This window comes from Triticum aestivum, chromosome 5D (genome assembly GCF_018294505.1).
Source record: "Triticum aestivum cultivar Chinese Spring chromosome 5D, IWGSC CS RefSeq v2.1, whole genome shotgun sequence".
Classification (NCBI taxonomy): domain Eukaryota; kingdom Viridiplantae; phylum Streptophyta; class Magnoliopsida; order Poales; family Poaceae; genus Triticum; species Triticum aestivum.
The window spans coordinates 436,042,133-436,052,483 of record NC_057808.1 but is presented as its reverse complement, the minus strand read 5'-3'; positions in this window follow the sequence as shown (position 1 = coordinate 436,052,483).

Below are 10,351 nucleotides of genomic sequence, written 5' to 3'. Positions count from 1 at the left end.
ATAGAACTGCATATAAAAATACTATGGGTATGTCTCCGTATAAAATGGTTTATGGAAAAGCATGTCACTTACCTCTTGCTACGTCCATTCTGCATGATTCTTATATCGATATTTATTGCATTATGGGCTGTTATTACACGCTATGTCACAATACTTATGCCTATTCTCTCTTATTTTACAAGGTTTACATGAAGAGGGAGAATGCCGGCAGCTGGAATTCTGGGCTGGAAATGGAGCAAATATTAGAGACCTATTCTGCACAGCTCCAAAAGTCCTGAAACTTCACGGAAGTCATTTTTGGAATTAATAAAAAAATACTGAGCGAAGAAAATACCAGAGGGGGCCCACACCCTGGCCACAAGGGTGGGGGGCGCCCCCTGCCTCGTGGGCCCCCTGGCAGGCCTCCGGTGCCCATCTTCTGCTATATGAAGTCTTTCCTCCAAGAAAAATCATAAGCAAGCTTTCGGGAGGAAATTCCGCCACCACGAGGCGGAGCCTTGGCAGAACCAATCTAGGGCTCCGGCGGAGCTGTTCTGCCGGGGAAACTTCCCTCCGCGAGGGGGAAATCATCGCCATCGTCATCACCAACGATCCTCTCATTGGGAGGGGACAATCTCCATCAACATCTTCACCAGCACCATCTCCTCTCAAACCCTAGTTCATCTCTTGTATCCAATCTTTGTACCAAAACCTCAGATTGGTACCTGTGGATTGCTAGTAGTGTTGATTACTCCTTGTAGTTGATGCTAGTTGGTTTACTTGGTGGAAGATCATATGTTCAGATCCATTTTGCATATTAATACCCCTCTGATTATGAACATGAATATGCTTTGTGTGTAGTTACGTTTGTTCATGAGGACATGGGAGAAGTCTTGCTATTAGTAGTCATGTGAATTTGGTATTTGTTCGATATTTTGATGAGATGTATGTTGTCTTTCCTCTAGTGGTGTTATGTGAACGCCGACTACATGACACTTCACCATTATTTGGGCCTAGAGGAAGGCATTGGGAAGTAATAAGTAGATGATGGGTTGCTAGAGTGACAGAAGCTTAAACCCTAGTTTATGCGTTGCTTCATAAGGGGCTGATTTGGATCCATATGTTTCATGCTATGGTTAGGTTTACCTTAATACTTCTTTTGTAGTTGCGGATGCTTGCAATAGGAGTTAATCATAAGTGGGATGCTTGTCCAAATAAGGACAGCACCCAAGCACCGGTCCACCCACATATCAAATTATCAAAGTATCGAACGTGAATCATATGGGCGTGATGAAAACTAGCTTGACGATAATTCCCATGTGTCCTCGGGAGCGCTTTTCTCTATATAAGAGTTTGTCCAGGCTTGTCCTTCGCTACAAAAAGGATTGGGCCATCTTGCTGCACTTTATTTATACTTTTTACTTGTTACCCGTTACAAATTACCTTATCACAAAACTATCTGTTACCTATAATTTCAGTGCTTGCAGAGAATACCTTGCTGAAAACCGCTTGTCATTTCCTTCTGCTCCTCGTTGGGTTCGACACTCTTACTTATTGAAAGTACTACGATAGATTCCCTATATTTGTGGGTCATCACCTCTCGAACTAGAACATAAGGCATATTGGGCCATTAAAGAGCTCAATTATGATTTCAAACTTGCTGGTGAGAAGAGGCTATTTGGAATTAGCTCACTTGATGAATGGAGAACCCGGGCTTATGAGAATGCCAAACTGTTCAAAGAAAAAGTCAAATGATGGCATGACAAAAGGATACAAAAGCGAGAGTTTAATGTAGGTGATTATGTGTTGCTATTCTGCTCTCGTTTTAGATTTTTTGCAGGAAAACTTCTCTCTAAATGGGAAGGGCCTTATGTTATCGAGGAGGTCTATCGTTCCGGTGCCATAAAAATCAACAACTTCGAAGGCACAAATCCGAAGGTGGTGAACGGTCAAAGAATCAAACATTATATCTCAGGTAATCCTATAAATGTTGAAACTAATGTTATTGAAACCGTGACCCCGGAGGAATACATAAGGGACACTTTCCAGAACGCTTCAGACTCCGAAAAGGAATAGGTATGTGGTACGGTAAGTAAACTGACTCCAAAACAGTTCTAATGGAAAATTTTCTCTGTTTTGGAATATTTAAGAAAATAGGAAAATAAGAAGTAGTCCGGGAAGGACACGAGGCGTCCACGAGGGGGTAGGGCGCGCCCTACCCCCTGGGCGCGGCCCCCTGCCTCGTGGGCACCTCGTGTGCCCTCCGGACTCCATTTTCTTGCACGATACTTCTTTTGGTCGGTAAAAATTCATTATATAATCTCCCGAAGGTTTTGACCCTCGTATCACGCAAATTTCCTCTGTTCTTGTTTCGAGCTGTTTTTCTGACAAATTTAGATCACCATGACGTCCCCAAGTGCCCCCAAGGACAAGTTCTTTGAGAAGGTTATCAACCCCTACCTCACGAAGGTGCTGCAACATCCTCAAACCATTGAGATGCATGAGGGGTTGCTGCACATCTGCGATGTGGAGGGACCATGGAGGACCGGAAGCGTGGAGACAAGGCTTGAAGCAATGGAGCAACAAGTTTTCAAGTGTCAAGAGATGGTGGAGCGTGGACTCGACTCCAATCACATAATGATCACGGAGTTCACCAACAACCACTAGCTGGACGCCAAGGACATTGGGGAGGCCATCTTCAAGCTTCACGAGAAAATCGAGCACCTCCAAGCCCAGATCTATGACCTGCAAAACCAAAACTGTGAGTATGAATATAGATTCAAGAGGATGAGTTTGGCTGCAGATTTAAGGATCCCGGAGACTCGACCATCCTTCTATGATGGTGAGCCTATGCCTTGGAAGAGGGACGGCAAGCCTACATCATTAACAACTCCATCATCACCACCCCCGAGGAAAGAGATATAATCACATGGGTATGGGCACTCCCCTTGGCAACTGCCAAGCTTGGGGGACATGCCCCGGTATCGTATCACCATCATGCTCCTATCTTTACCGTTTTTCTTAGTTCGATCCTTTTGGTAATATTTTGATCTCGTAGAATAAAAGTTTTAGTATGATCTAGTTTTGAGCTTTGCTTTATGATCCTTCTATGTAATCGAGTCCGTGAGCTATATATAATAAAGATTAGTGTTGAGTCAACGGCTTGATTATCTTGCTATGATCTTGAGGGAATAAAAATAAAAGAAAAGAGAAAGAATAAAAAGAAACAAAGAGATCATATTGACCTTATGGAGAGTAATGACTTCACATATAAAGAGTATGATGAATAAAAATTGTTGAGAGTTGACAGACATAGTTTTGGTCATCGTTGCAATTAATAGGAAGTATTAAAGAAAGAGAGGTTTTCACATATAAATATACTAAAGAGTTGATGTTGGACATCTTTTATGATTGTAAGCACTCATTAAAATATGAAATGCTAAAGAGTTGATGTTGGACAAGGAAGATAACGTAATGGGTTATGTTTTTTTATATCCGAAATAAAGTATATTGTCATGGGTCATTGATACGTCTCCGTCATATCTATAATTTTTGATTGTTCCATGCCAATATTATTCAACTCTCATACACTTTTGGCAACATTTTATACTATTTTTGGGACTAACATATTGATCCAGTGCCCAGTGCCAGTTCCTGTTTGTTGCATGATTTTTGTTTTGCAGAAACCCCATATCAAACGGTGTCCAAACGGGATAAAAACGGACGGAGAATATTTTTGGAATATTTGGAGAATATGGGAAGAAGAATCAACGCGAGATGGTGCCCGAGGTGGCCACGAGGCAGGGGGCGCGCCTACCCCCTGGGCGCGCCCCTGACCCTTGTGGTCCCCTCGTAAGGCGGTTGCTGCTATTCTTTTACCGCAAGAAAGCTAATTTTGGGAGAAAAATCTGGGCGAAGGTTTCAATCCAATCGGAGTTACGGATCTCTGTATATATAAGAAACAGTGAAAGGGCAGAATACCAGAATGCAGAAACAGAGAGAGACAGAGAGACAGGTCCAATCTTGGAGGGCTCTCGCCCCTCCCATGCCATGGAGGCCAAGGACCAGAGGGGAAACCCTTCTCCCACATAGGGAGGAGGTCAAGGAAGAAGAAGAAGAAGAAAGGGGCCCCTCTCCCCCTCTCTTCCGGTGGCGTCGGAACGCTGCCGTGGCCACCATCATCATCACCGCGATCTTCACCAACACCTCCGCCATCTTCACCAACATCTCCATCACCTTCCCCCCTCTATCTACAGCGGTCCACTCTCCCGCAACCCGCTGTACCCTCTACTTGAACATGGTGCTTTATGCTTCATATTATTATCCAATGATGTGTTGCCATCCTATGATGTCTGAGTAGATTTTCGTTGTCCTATATGTGGTTGATGAATTGCTATGATTGATTTAATTTGCTTGTGGCTATGTTGCTGTCCTTTGGTGCCCATCATATGAGCGCACGCGTGGATCACACCATAGGGTTAGTTGTATGTTGATAGGACTATGTATTGGAGGGCAAGAGTGACAGAAGCTTCTACCTAGCATAAAAATTGATGCATGCGGGATTGAAGGGGGACCAATATATCTTAATGCTATGGTTGGGTTTTACCTTAATGAACGTTAGTAGTTGCGGACGCTTGCTAATAGTTCCAATCATAAGTGCATAGAATTCCAAGTCAGGGATGACATGCTAGCAGTGGCCTCTCCCACATAAAACTTGCTATCGGTCTAGTAAAGTAGTCAATTGCTTAGGGACAATTTCGCAACTCCTACCACCACTTTTCCACACTCGCTATATTTACTTTATTGTGTCTTTATCTAAACAGCCCCTACTTTTTATTTACGTCCTCTTTATATTCTTGCAAACTTATCCAACAACACCTACAAAGTACTTCTAGTTTCATACTTGTTCTAGGTAAAGCGAACGTTAAGCGTGCGTAGAGTTGTATCGGTGGTCGATAGAACTTGAGGGAATATTTGTTCTACCTTTAGCTCCTCGTTGGGTTCGACACTCTTACTTATCGAAAGAGGCTACAATTGATCCCCTATACTTGTGGGTTATCAAGACCTTTTTCTGTCGCCATTGCCGGGGAGCAATAGCGTGGGGTCAATATTCTCGTGTGTGCTTGTTTGCTTTATCACTAAGTAATTTTTATTTGCTGTTCTTAGTTGTTCTTTATCTTTAGATATGGATATTGAACACGAAATACCAAAAAAATTAGGTGTACTTGCTACTCATGGAGATGGGGAACCTCCTAAAACCCTCGATGATCATTATGTGAAAAATATTATGTACTACTTTGATAATCCTGAGAAAACATCATTCAATTATGCAATGGGAGACACGTTGGACCAACATGAATACTTTAGGGATTATCGCTTGACTCAAAAAGGGAAACTATTATGGGATCAAATTTATATGTTGAAGTGGTATGCTCGGCAAGTTTGCTTGAGATATGATTATACTTGTTTCTCTAGGATGAAGGATCCACACCTTCCCTTTTCATGCAAATTTAATGATAATAAAACCTTAGCTTCTTATGCTAATGATATATATGATTACTATGATATGGAACAAATAGAAGAATTCATTGCTTTTATGGGTGCTTATGAAATTGAATCTATGTTCAAAGAGTTTGAAAATCTTTATGATGTTGTTTATAGACCTGAAAATTTAGCTATCCTTAAATATTGCTATGCCAATTATGAATTCAATTCCGATATTGATGCATTTATTGAGAAAGTCTCCGCTGTCCAAGAAGAGACTAATATTTTGCAGGAGCCTATGGAAGAAGAAATTGATGAAACTGTGAGCTCATTGGATGAAAAAGATGATGAGGAGAGCGAAGAACAAAAGGAGGAAGAGCGGATTAGCTACCCGTGCCCACCTTCTAATGAGAGTAACTCTTCAACTCGTACATTGTTTAATTTCCCTTCGTGCTTACCGAAGGATGATTGCTGTGATGATTGTTATGATCCCGTTGATTCTTTTGAAATATCCATTTTTTATGATGCTTGCTATGCTTGTGGCCATCATGCCAATATGAATGATGCTTATGGAGATGAACTTGCTATAGTTCCTTATGTTAAACATGAAATTGTTGCTATTGCACCCACGCATGATAGTCCTATTATCTTTTTGAATTCTCCCGACTACAGTATATCGGAGAAGTTTGCACTTATGAAGGATTATATTGATGGGTTGCCTTTTACCGTTGCACATGATGATTTTGATGAATATAATATGCATGTGCTTGCTGCTCCTACTTGCAATTATTATGAGAGAGGAACTACATCTCCCCCTCTCTATGTTTCCAACATGATAAAATTGCAAGAAACTGTTTATACTACGCATTGGCCTTTAGTTTGTGTGCATGAATTGTTCTTTTATGACATGCCGCTGCATAGGAAGAGAGTTAGGCTTCGTCTTTGCTTGATATATGTTGCTTTGTGCTCACTACTAAATGCCAAATCATTGCTAATTAAAATTGGCTTTGATGTACCATGGGATCCGGGTGGATTCATTACTTGAGCACTATATGCCTAGCTTAATGGCTTTAAAGAAAGCGCTGCAAGGGAGACAAACAGGAAGTTTTAGAGAGTCGTTTATTTCTGTTGTGTGCTTTTATATAGTTTAAAAACAAAAAAATAAAGAGGGGAACCCAAAACTTTTCAAAAAGAAAAGTGAAAGTGAGATAGACGAGCATTGTGAAACTGGGGGACGTCCTTGAACTTTGTTCATGCCCATGGAATCTTTGTGAATCTTAATTACAGAAACTTTTCAACAAAATAATTATCCCCTTGTACAATTCCATTGTATTATAAAAATAATGTGCCAAGGTTTGCCTTTAGGATGTTTACAATGCTTGTTGGTTTGTGCGGTGCAGGACAGAAACTTTGGCTGTAGTGCGCGATTTTACATGTTTTACTGGAACATCAAATGGTTTTGAAACTTTTTGAACTGTCCTTCTATACAAAGTTTTTATTTTTCCTAATTTTGGTAGAATTTTTGAAGGATCATAAGTTTGGTGAATGTTCAGATTATTACAGACTGTTCTGTTTTAGACAGATTCTGTTTTTGATGCATAGTTTGCTTGTTTTGATGAAACTATCGATTTATATCAGTGGATTAAGCCATGGAAAAGCTATATTACAGTAGATACAATGCAAAAAAATATGAATTGTTTTGCAACAGTACTTAGAGTAGTGATTTGCTTTATTATACTAACGGATCTTACCGAGTTTTCTATTGAAGTTTTGTGTGGATGAAGTGTTCGATCGAGAAGGTCTCGATGTGATAAGAAGGAAGAGAGGCAAGAGCTCAAGCTTGGGGATGCCCGAGGCACCCCAAGTAAATATTCAAGGAGACTCAAGCGTCTAAGCTTGGGGATGCCCCGGAAGGCATCCCATCTTTCTTCAACAAGTATCGGTATGTTTTCGGATTCGTTTCGTTCATGCGATATGTGCAAATCTTGGAGCGTCTTTTGTATTTAGTTTTCACTTTTCTTTTATGCACCATGCTGGTATGAGATCATCCTTGGTTGATTTATAGAATTCTCATTGCACTTCACTTATATTCTTTGAGTATGGCTTTATAGAATGCTTCATGTGCTTCACTTATATCATTTGAAGTTTGGATTGCCTGTTTCTCTTCACATAGAAAACCGCCATTTGTAGAATGCTCTTTTGCTTCACTTATATTTGTTAGAGCGTGGGCATATCTTTTGTAGAAAGAATTAAACTCTCTTGCTTCACTTATATCTATTTAGAGAGATGACAGGAACTGGTCATTCACATGGTTAGTCATAAAATCCTACATAAAACTTGTAGATCACTGAATATGATATGTTTGATTCCTTGCAATAGTTTTGCGATATAAAGATGGTGATATTAGAGTCATGCTAGTGGGTAGTTGTGGATTAGTAGAAATACTTGTGTTGAGGTTTGTGATTCCCGTAGCATGCACGTATGGTGAACCGTTATGTAACGAAGTCGGAGCATGAGGTATTTATTGATTGTCTTCCTTATGAGTGGCGGTCGGGGACGAGCGATGGTCTTTTCCTACCAATCTATCCCCCTAGGGGCATGCGTAGTAGTACTTTGCTTCGAGGGCTAATAAACTTTTGCAATAAGTATATGAGTTCTTTATGACTAACGTGAGTCCATGGATTATACGCACTCTCACCTTTCCATCATTGCTAGCCTTTTCGGTACCGTGCATTGCCCTTTCTCACCTCGAGAGTTGGTGCAAACTTCGCCGGTGCATCCAAACCCCGTGATACGATACGCTCTATCACACATAAGCCTCATTATATCTTCCTCAAAACAACCACCATACCTACCTATCATGGCATTTCCATAGCCATTCCGAGATATATTGCCATGCAACTTCCATCATCATCATATACATGACCTATGCATTTATCGTCATATTGCTTTGCATGATCGTAAGATAGCTAGCATGATGTTTTCATGGCTTGCCCGTTTTTTTGATGTCATTGCTACGCTAGATCATTGCACATCCCGGTACACCGCCGGAGGCATTCATATAGAGTCATATCTTTGTTCTAGTATCGAGTTGTAATATTGAGTAGTAAGTAAATAAAAATGTGATGATCATCATTATTAGAGCATTGCCCCAAGAAAAAAAAGGGAGAGGCCAAAGAAGCCCAAATAAAAAGGGGGCCAAAGAAGCCCGCCAAAAAAAGGGGGGCAATGTTACTATCCTTTTACCACACTTGTGCTTCAAAGTAGCACCATGTTCTTCATATAGAGAGTCTCTTGAGTTATCACTTTCATATACTAGTGTGAATTTTCATTATAGAACTTGGCTTGTATATTCCGATGATGGCCTTCCTCAAATGCCCGAGGTCTTCATGAGCAAGCAAGTTGGATGCACCCCCACTTAGTTTCAGTTTGAGCTTTCATATACTTATAGCTCTAGTGCATCGGTTGCATGGCAACCCCTACTCCTCACATTGAAATCAATTGATGGGCATCTCCATAGCCCGTTGATTAGCCGCGTCAATGTGAGACTTTCTCTTTTTTTGTCTTCTCCACATAACCCGCATCATGTTATTCTATTCCACCTATAGTGCTATGTCCATGGCTTGCGCTCATGTATTGCGTGAGGGTTGAAAAAGCTGAAGCGCATTAAAAAGTATGAACCAATTGCTCGGCTTGTCATCGGGGTTGTGCATGATGTGAATTATTTGTGTGGTGAAGACGGAGCATAGCCAGACTATATGATTTTGTAGGGATAACTTTCTTTGGCCATGTTATTTTGAAAAGACATGATTGCTTTATTAGTAGGCTTGAAGTATTATTGTTTTTATGTCAAATGATAGACTATTGCCTTGAATCACTCGTGTCTTAATATTCATGCCATGATTAGATACATGATCAAGATTAAGCTAGGTAGCATTCCACATCAAAAATTATCTTTTTATCATTTACCTACTCGAGGACAAGCAGGAATTAAGCTTGCGGATGCTGATACGTCTCCATCGTATCTATAATTTTTGATTGTTCCATGCCAATATTATTCAACTTTCATACACTTTTGGCAACTTTTTATACTATTTTTGGGACTAACATATTGATCCAGTGCCCAGTGCCAGTTCCTGTTTGTTGCATGATTTTTGTTTCGCAGAAACACCATATCAAACGGAGTCCAAACGGGATAAAAACGGACGGAGAATATTTTTTGAATATTTGGAGAATATGGGAAGAATAATCAACGCGAGACGGTGCCCGAGGTGGCCACGAGGCAGGGGGCGCGCCTGCCCCCCTGGGCATGCCCCTGACCCTCATGGGCCCCTCGTAAGGCGGTTGCTGCTATTCTTTTACCGCAAGAAAGCTAATTTTCGGAGAAAAATCTGGGCGAAGGTTTCAATCCAATCGGAGTTACGGATCTCCGGATATATAAGAAACGGTGAAAGGGCGGAATACCAAAACGCAAAAACAGAGAGAGACAGAGAGACAGATCCAATCTCGGAGGGGCTCTCGCCCCTCCCATGCCATGGAGGCCAAGGACCAGAGGGGAAACCCTTCTCCCATCTAGGGAGGAGGTCAAGGAAGAAGAAGAAGAAGGGGGCCCCTCTCCCCCTCTCTTACGGTGGCGCCGGAACGCTGCCGTGGCCACCATCATCATCACCGCGATCTTCACCAACACCTCCGCCATCTTCACCAACATCTCCATCACCTTCCCCCCTCTATCTACAGCGGTCCACTCTCCCGCAACCCGCTGTACCCTCTACTTGAACATGGTGCTTTATGCTTCATATTATTATCCAATGATGTGTTGCCATCCTATGATGTCTGAGTAGATTTTCGTTGTCCTATATGTGGTTGATGAATTGCTATGATTGATTTA